Genomic DNA, 9,604 nt, shown 5'->3' on the forward strand with positions numbered 1-9,604 from the left:
TTCTCCCGCTCAGTCCAAACCCCTCACAGTCCAGCACAAGGGGGTTGAGGTTGGACCGCAGCTTCAAATTCAGCATGATCTGGTGGTCAGTCATGTTTGGAGCTAGAATTCAACAGCATCTTGAAGACCACAAGTTCCCTATGTCTTCAGCATAAGGTATTTTGTATGACCAGGACCCATAAACATTGATGAGGTATACACAGGCCTCAGGTGAACCTCAAAGCTGCATATGGCCCACAGACCTCTCCATCTGATTCACAGGCCTCTTCCCCTTACTGCCCTTGCCCCTCAGTGCCCCTGGTCTACAACTTCCTCAAAGGCTTTTGCTCATCTGGAATGCATCCTTTGATGGTGTCTCTGGCTTGCCTGGATGCAGACAGAGGGCTGTGTGTACTATGGATACCCTTGACTTGTGTGTGAGTGGAATGTAGGCTACTAGCTCATCCACTGCTCTGCTCACTTTTGCATATGTTCCCCACAAGACTGGGGGGGGGGGAATACCCCAGCTATATCTCATATAGCCAGTGTGGTGTAGTGGTTAAGAGCGGTAGACTCGTAATCTGGAGAACCGGGTTTGCATCTCTGCTCCTCCACATGCAGCTGCTGGGTGACCTTGGGCTAGTCATGCTTCTCTGAAGCCTCTCAGCCCCACTCACCTCACAGAGTGTTTGTTGTGAGGGAGGAAGGGAAAGGAGAATGTTAGCCACTTTGAGACTCCTTCAGGTAGTGATAAAGCGGGATATCAAATCCAAATTCTTCTTCTTCTTCTTCTCATGTCCCCTCAGCTGCAGAGGCTTTGTGCATTCAACAACTTGAATGATAGGCAAAAATTCAACTCTTGCCAGCATGGAAATGCAGTAGTGAGGAAAGCTTTGCCCATTAAATTTCTGCTCATAAGGGGGGTGGGGAAGTGGCAAGCTTTTTCCCCAGCATAGAATCATTGGGGTGGCACTGGAATTCTTGAACTCCTATGCCAGGATGAAGGCACTCGCAGCACAGTGTGCAGTGATTTTCTTTCTAAACAAACAGGAAATGTTGGCATTTCAGCTCTAAAGTTCCATATAACGATTAGCCACCTGAATTATTCAGAGACGGCTGCTCATGGCTCCTGAAAGACAGAAGTAACAATTTCCTAAATTGAATCATGTTAATAAGTTCTATTATTTCTGCAATAATAGTTTCTGATTTTTATTACATGCATTATTAACTATGCTAGCAGCAGGACATAGTGAAATGCAAAACACTTGTTCATGAACACCACTGTTTTCAGCAGGGAATAATTAAGCATATATTTCAATAACATTTAGCATCCTAATGAATAAAAGATAACTCATGCTAGCCATTCACAGCCCAGCACAGTTGTCTCTAAGGGGGTCAGAAAAGTACAGGAGAAGAGTCTAATTCAAAAGGAACTGCTATTCAGTAATGTAGTTCAATGGCAGCAGGCAAGCAAAGTCTGGGTAATGTATAATCAAGGAACTCTCTTGTAGGAAAGGAGAGCTTCTAAAGTATATAGGAGAGGATTATTCAAGGACATTCCAATGCAAAAAATCACCTATCTACTAAGCTTTATACTGTAATGGCACAAGAACAAATATAGGTCTTAAGGGAAAATATCTTATTCATGGACATGCACAATTCTGAAAAATTATACACTTACAATTCTGAAGGACTCTGTGCAGCAATGTAGCAGAATGGCTACAGAATAAAAGTCAGTCTCTGGTTTCTTTTCTTCTTCTTTTTGCTCTGTTCTTCACTTCTTATCCACTATAATGCACACAATCTGAATATATTCTATGCACAATAATGATTTTTAATGGGAGAAAACCTTTAGGGGAGAAGGAATCTAAAGGTCAAAGGCACATGTTCACAGCGGCGGCAATGTAGTTCAGCTCATAATAATCCAGATAGTGATTGTCACACGTACTGTGGCTTCCTAGAGACATCTAGTTGGTCTGATGTAGCTGGGCTATCCTTATTAGGAAGTACTTTTGGTGAACATGCATACCATGACTTACACAAGCAACTGATTATTGGTACTTCACTGTTTCTCCTTTATTTTGTGGCAAGGCACATTACAGAATAGGGTTTTACAGTAAAGCAAAAGAGTATTTTCTTTTGTCCTTCCTGAGCAACTGACCACAATGCTACGAACACCTGCTGTGTGATAACTCAATATAAACATGACTAACAGAGGGGCAACATTGCAAGGGATCTTACAGAACATTTTTTGGATTGTACATTCATGGCCCTAAAAATATTGCCAGCCACTCAGCTTGCTTATGGAGTTAGGCCAGTGTGAAGTTTGAGAGTATGTTGGCTATCTTCAAGCATTTAGGAAAGAAAGATGGGACATTGCTCACATGAAGTGAGCAGATCTTCATTTATTATTATGAAGGGGCACCTTAAACCTCCTGGTTCCATATATATAGTTTTCCAGCATTCTGGAAGAAATTAGTCATTTAAGAAGAATTGAGGCTGCTAAGCAACTACTTACAAACGGTGGCTCCATTTGTTCCAAAGATATGCCTCTTAAAAGGCCTATTATTATTATTATTATTAGGCTCCCATCATCATCATCATCATATGATAAAACATCAAACATTAAAAAGTTCCCTAAACAAGGCTTCCTTCAGATGTCTTCTAAAAGTCAGATAGTTGTTTATTTCCTTGACATCTGATGGGAGGGCATTCCACAGGGCAGGCGCCACTACCGAGAAGGTCCTCTGCCTGGTTTCTCACAGGGAGGGAACCGCCAGAAGGCCCTTGGAGCTGGACCGCAGTGTCCGGGCTGAACAATGGGGGTGGAGATGCTCCTTCAGATATATTGGGCCAAGCACACCCAATCAGCATGTCTCACCCTACATTGCTATAGGCTTCTTTGTACAGGCACAGTGCCTTTAGCCTGAATCCTGGTCCCCACCATTGCCCAGTGTGTGGTGACTGAGGAGCAACTTTCTATCCATCATCACTTGCCAATGGTGGCTGGGAAGTGCACTGCAGATTCCCATGCTTGCAGCAAATGGCAAAACCTGAAACAATTGCAATGTATTTAACTAGGACATCATGAGAGCAAATTCTCCTGAGCCTGAGTCTATAGATGGGGGCTAATGCCGCAATCTGCAAACCTTCTCCTTCAAAGGGTTTTTCATAGGTGTTCCGATTAATTCTTTCAGAAAAATTGCTAACCTGCTTCAGTGCAAAGAATTTTTGAGGATGGCTAGCTACTTCTCACAGAATCCACACCAGAAATTGGCTCCTAATTTGCTCCCACATTTTGCCAGTTAATGGGCGTACATTGAAGCCTAAATGCTCTCCAAGTCTTCAAGGGGAATACAAGAGCAAGGCTGTTTTTTAAAAAGCATATTTCTCAAAACACAATACAATACTTCACTGGAATACTGCCCTATTTACTGTATGTCATGGGCACAGTAAGTGAGATTTACTAAAAGGAAGAAGAGAAATATCTGCTTGAGAGGCAAATGTAGGGTGGCAGGGTGTAGATCAATGAAGAAGGTGGTAGGAGAGACTCTCTGCTAACTGGAATTCATTTCACAAGCAAAACAATGCAAAACCATGCTCATTTTCCAAGAGCATTATTCAACAGTTTTACAGTAAGAGTTCTGGGCAAAGTTTAATGATCCCTTCAGGCTAGCAGGTCAAGATACACTTGGGAAAATGAGAAACATAAGCAGCAATTACAAGGAAGAGCTGACGGTTTTCTTGGCCAACAGGTCTTGCAAGAAAAAGGCAGTGAGAAATCAGACTGGATAATGTAGAGAAGCTGGCTGGTGGAACAGCTAGGCTACACAGCTCCCTTGAAGGGTGTTAAGTAAAACCAAATAGGCAGGAAGGATCCAGAGAGAGCAGCCTCTGCTTGCATATGGCCAGTTCCAGGCACTGTGGGAACAATTAAAAGTACAGCCTTGCAAAGCCATAAAACACAGAAAAGAGGTGCAGATAAAAGCTGAGAGGTATAGTAAAGGATGGATGAATCTGGCCATTTGGGTTTCTCTCCATTTCTCATTTTCTCCAATCATAATAGAAGCAGCAATTTGCAATTAAAGGGGGGGGGGAGCTCATGAAAATTCATCAGAATTATTAGGCAAATTTCTCCTAAGGTACACATATTTATGCACAGGTTTTGACTACCTTTCACATTTTTGCAAGCATTTCCCCCTAAAACAGTATGTGCTATTTTCATGAGAGCATGCATTTTTATTTAACCTTTCCCCTACTATATGCTTGTGAAACATGGACCACTTATAAACACCATCTCCAGCTCCTCGAAAGATTCCATCAACTGTGTCTTGGAAAATTTTTACACATCACTTGGGAAGACAGGTGAACTAATATCAGTGGACTGGAAGAAGCAAAGATCACCAGCCATAATTCTTCAACATCAACTTCGTTGGACTGGTCATGTTGTGTGGATGCCTGATTATCATCTTCCAAAGCAACTACCCTTTTCTGAACTTAAAAATGGAAAGCATAATGCTGGTGGTCAACAAAAGAGGTTTAAAGATTGTCTCAAGGCAATTTTTTAAAAATATAATATAAGCACCAACGACTGGGAAACACTTGCCTGCGAGCGCTCCAATTGGAGAACAGCCTTTACCAAAGGTGTCACGGGCTTTGAAGACACTCAAACTCAGGACAAAAGGAAGAAACGTGCTAAGAGGAAGGCACGCTTGGCAAATCCACACCGTGATCAACCCCTGCCCGGAAACCAATGTCCCCACTGTGGAAGGACATATGGATCCAGAATTGGCCTCCACAGACTTACGGACTCATTGTTAAAACCATGTTTATGGAAGAAGAAGAAAACATTTGAATATGCAGTACACTAGTTGGTTGGAGAAGTGCACTGTGAAATCTGGAGATACATGGATTTCAAAGAATAGCTGTGTTTCAGTTCACATATTGGCTTGGAATGTGTGAAGTAGGTAGTTCCTCATTAAAATGCAATGAAATCAAGTTTCTCCCCCAAATTTCTGAGCGGCTTTTTGTTCCTGAGGACTTCCCTTTACTTTCTCCCCTGCTAGTGCATAGCCGCTATTGACTCCTAAAGAGGCAAAATAAACGGGTGCATTTAGGAACACTCTTGGCAGCTGTAAGGGCAGAGGTAAAGGTAAAGGGACCCCTGACCATTAGGTCCAGTCGTGACTGACTCTGGGGTTGCGACGCTCATCTCGCTTTATTGGCCGAGAGAGCCGGCGTACAGCTTCCAGGTCATGTGACCAGCATGACTAACCTGCTTCTGGCGAACCAGAGCAGCGCACGGAAATGCCGTTTACCTTCCTGCCATTTACCTATTGATCTACTTGCACTTTGACGTGCTTTCAAACTGCTAGGTTGGCAGGAGCAGGGACTGAGCAACGGGAGCTCACCCCGTCACAGGGATTCGAACCGCCGACCTTCTGATCGGCAACAGAACCTACTCATAATATTGTGTGTCACAGTCCCTCTAAGAGGAATCCTATGGAAAGCTTAATCTCCAGTGGGGATCCTCAGAGTAGAAAAATGGCACCCCTACCACACACTTCAGCCTCAATGACAGTGACCCCTTAACAATTTGTTTCAATTTTTTAAAGAAGAAAAAATTATATATCACTTAATCACTGAGCTCTCCAAGCAGTAAATAAACAACAGCACAAATAAAATCCACAAACAAATCAAAAACATGAAACAATTATCATTAAAATGCAAATAAAATCAGCAAAACATTTCAAGCAAATACAGCTGATGAAATTCTATATCTGGATAGGCTTGGTGAGATTAAGCAAAATAAATTTGGCAGGCATCTAAAACAATGCAAACACCTGCCTGATGTGAATAGGATAGGAGTTCCCAAACAAAGTTGCTGTCACACTAAAAGATCAGCTCCTCGCAGGTGCAGAACAAGCATGATATAAAACTTCAAGTTCCACAGATCAAAGTGGTTGAATAGGCCTGTTTGAGGCAAGGTGATCCTTAAGTAAATTGGTCCCAAACTGTTAAAATGCTTTATTTATGTACAAAGAATAAAAACTTGAAGTTGGCTAACTGGCATTCTCTACTGGTGAAACAGCATCCATTGCTGAAATTCTATTCTCTGCTTGGCTCCCCGCCTCATTCGCCTTGCCCCGCCAGCAGCTCAAAGAATGACAAGGGAATGGCACAAATTTATTCAGCACCTACCTTCTTCCCCTTCTAGTTTAAAATGTATGTGCACCCCTATAATCCCTTTTGTAGGTTTGGGTAGGGGTGGGGGTGAGCAAGGAGGAACAGTGAAAAGAAAAGTCACTAAATAGCTCATACCTCACCATTTTTACCTGAACGAGATCTAAAAGAAAGGGATTTAAACAAGTTCCAGATTTCATTCAACTAGAGAAAGAAATCAATTTCTGAAGAGGAAACTGTTACAGGAAATTCTTGGCTCCAACATTCATGCCTGCCTGTGAGAAACATTCTTCTTATACTGTATATATCAGAGAAAATATGCAGAAACCTATGATTTGCATAGCCTGTTCCTTTAGGGAGAATTGCCATCTGGCAACCAGTAGCAGGATGAAGCAAGTTCTATTGCATCTTCTGCAGAGATCAGAAAACAAGGTTATCCTCGTCTGACAAACAGTTGCAAAACATGTTCTGTTCCACTGTGCTCATTACACTGATTGATCTTGCTCATGCTTACATTCAAAGGATCAGAGTAGAACTGGAGACATCTGATGCTAATTGTTTCTGAAAGTAATCAAAGATCCACCTAGTTTGTTCACGGTCACCCATTTGCTAAGATGCACTGCTTGATCCTACGCAGCTTTACTCCAAAGTAAATCCCAAAGGAACTTACTCCCAAACAAGTGTACATAAGATTGCAGTATTCCAGGGATCCAGAAAGGTTGTGGTGCTGCTTTAAATGGGAAAATAAGAATGCTTCTGTTACAGTAGTATCAGATCAAATCTGCTAGCCAGATATTAGTCAAAGAAGGTAATTCAGAGAACAGTCATAGCTCAGTACGTGCAGAAAGCTGCTAGTTCAGTGTTTGGCATTCTAGTTAAAGGATCTCAGAGTGCATGAATGGGGGGGGGGGGACTTGCCTGAGATTCTATAAAGCCACTGCCATTCTATTAACTGTATACAGTTAACCCAGAAATATTACCTCGGGTTAAGAACTTTGCTTCAGGATGAGAACAGAAATTGTGCAGTGGCAGCAGGAAGCCCCATTAGCTAAAGTGGTACCTCAGGTTAAGAACAGTTTCAGGTTAAGAACAGACCTCCAGAACGAATTAAGTTCTTAACCCGAGGTACCACTGTACTACATAATACTAAGCTAGATGTCACAGCGGTCTGATTTAGTGTAAGTTAACCTCACATTCCTGCCACTGTGTATAAAGAACCACAGTGACCTGATGATCAACATTCCAAATGTCCAGGGATGGACAATCTAGGTTCAAAGTCTGATGTGATAAGCACTTTCAGTGCATCTACTGAGCTAAAAAAAATATTGATCATTGAAAGCAGAAAATGAGCAGGAATAGCCTATTTACTCAAGGGAGGAACTAAACAATACCAAGTTGCAAGAGCTTTGCCAGCAGTAAGCAGTCCCTTGTTTTTGAACTTGCCACCTATGCAGATCTTGACTATCCTGCACTCTGCTAGGAAGATTGGTGGTGATCAGCCCAGTGTTCACCTTGGGGCTGGATGTGCTGAATCAGTGCACTCAGAGGCCAAACATCTTTCCATCCTGAGCTCACTTTAGGTTCTTAAATATGGTCCTTAGTGTAGCACATCCTAAGACCTTCTTTATTTACATTTAATAAAATAAGAAGAAGAAGAAGAAGAAGAAGTATTTTGTCACATATACCTTTTGTTTGCGTGTGAATGTGGTGTCTTCAGATGGAGATAGGTAAAGGTAAAAGGACCCCTGACCATTAGGTCCAGTTGTGGCCGACTCTGGGGTTGTGGCGCTCATCTTGCTTTATTGGCTGAGGGAGCCGGAGTACAGCTTCCGGGTCATGTGGCCAGCATGACTAAGCCACTTCTGGCAAACCAGAGCAGTGCACGGAAATGCTGTTTACCTTCCCGCTGGAGTGATACCTATTTATCTACTTGCACTTTGACGTGCTTTCGAACTGCTAGGTTGGCAGGAGCAGGGACCGAGCAACGGGAGCTCACCCCGTCACAGGGATTCCTAGGCTCTGTGGTTTAACACACAGCGCCACCCGCGTCCCTCAGATGGAGATAGGAACTGCTAAATGTCAGACAGGTATCTTTGACACCTGAGCAGGCTGGGTCAGAACCAGCTGAGGGCTACCTAGGTGCACTGACAAGTCAATAATTCTGAGGAAACTTACTTTTTGGATCCTGTCTACTTGCTTTACCCTCCCATAACACCATAAGCGTTCTTGCCCTGGCTCCTCCAGCCTTACAGAGTCTGCTAAGAGTGTCCTGCATTGTGGAGTGATGTAGGAGTCACATTGTTGCAGCAGTTCCCACACCATTGCAGACATCTGAATTAGACCTAGGCTGTCAGCATTCTGAATCCCACCTGCCTATAACCAGCTAACTAATTTTTAGTTGCTGCTGTTATTCACCTAGGTTTGCTCTGGTTTGTAGCTATCTCAGCCTTGATTCTTGCCTGTGGGCCTGTTCTAGCATGGCAGCCTTAGTTTAGCATGTCTTAAGATTTCTGCAGCCCTGTGGATGTAGCATAGATAGAACATGTTATTATGCCATATTAAAATATGAGACTACTTTCCCTGGCAACACTCCTATGCTTTTAACATCTGCAGAGCTGAAGAAAATTCACCCAGTGATAATACTTTCCTGCTTATTCCATCAACTTTACCTGATTATTTGTTCCTTCTCATGCAGCTGTTAAAAGGCACAGGAGAACTACTAGAAAAAAATCTGGATATTCTAAAATGTAATGAGCATCCATGTTGTTGATAAACTGTGGTTTCCATCTGAAGATAGCTGTTAGTATACCAAATGGTCTGCAGCTGGCTGATTTATCCTTTTTATAGTTTCCTGGAAGAGAATATTTGTTTTACAAGGCTTCCTGAGCAGAGCAGAGCAGAGCATTTAAATACTTCTAATGCTATCTGTGCTTCTGAAAATTGCAACAGCATCTCTTAAAAGTGTGTGTGTGTGTGTGGGGGGGTTCTTTTAAAGAAACTTCTTACTACTCAGGGATGTGGGAGGAAGCATAACAATGTATTTAGATTATTATGTCTCCCTTAGGTGGGTTTTTTTTTGCATGAAACAGATTGGCAAGAAAGTTCAGGAAATACTTTTATTTTATTTGTTTCATAAAATTTATATATCGCTTGACTGTAAAAAAACCTAACAACCCTCAAAGTGGCTTGCAGAAAGATAAAACAATAAAATCAGGGGAAATTTGTAGTCATACTTTCAATGGGAAACATAGAACATTGCGGGTGGCAGTGTCCCCCCACTGCCCGACATAGATGGCTCCTATGGTTCTGATGCCACCTTCAGTTTTAGCAACTAGACAGAAATGCTGTATATTGGCTCTTCAGTTACAATTTGATCCATATGCTCACGCTGAATTAGCTTTTTGGGGTAATCCAGATTTGAAGATAAGCAAGACAGTTTTAT

Source organism: Podarcis tiliguerta, assembly GCF_965153285.1.
Source record: "Podarcis tiliguerta genome assembly, chromosome: 5".
NCBI lineage: Eukaryota > Metazoa > Chordata > Lepidosauria > Squamata > Lacertidae > Podarcis > Podarcis tiliguerta.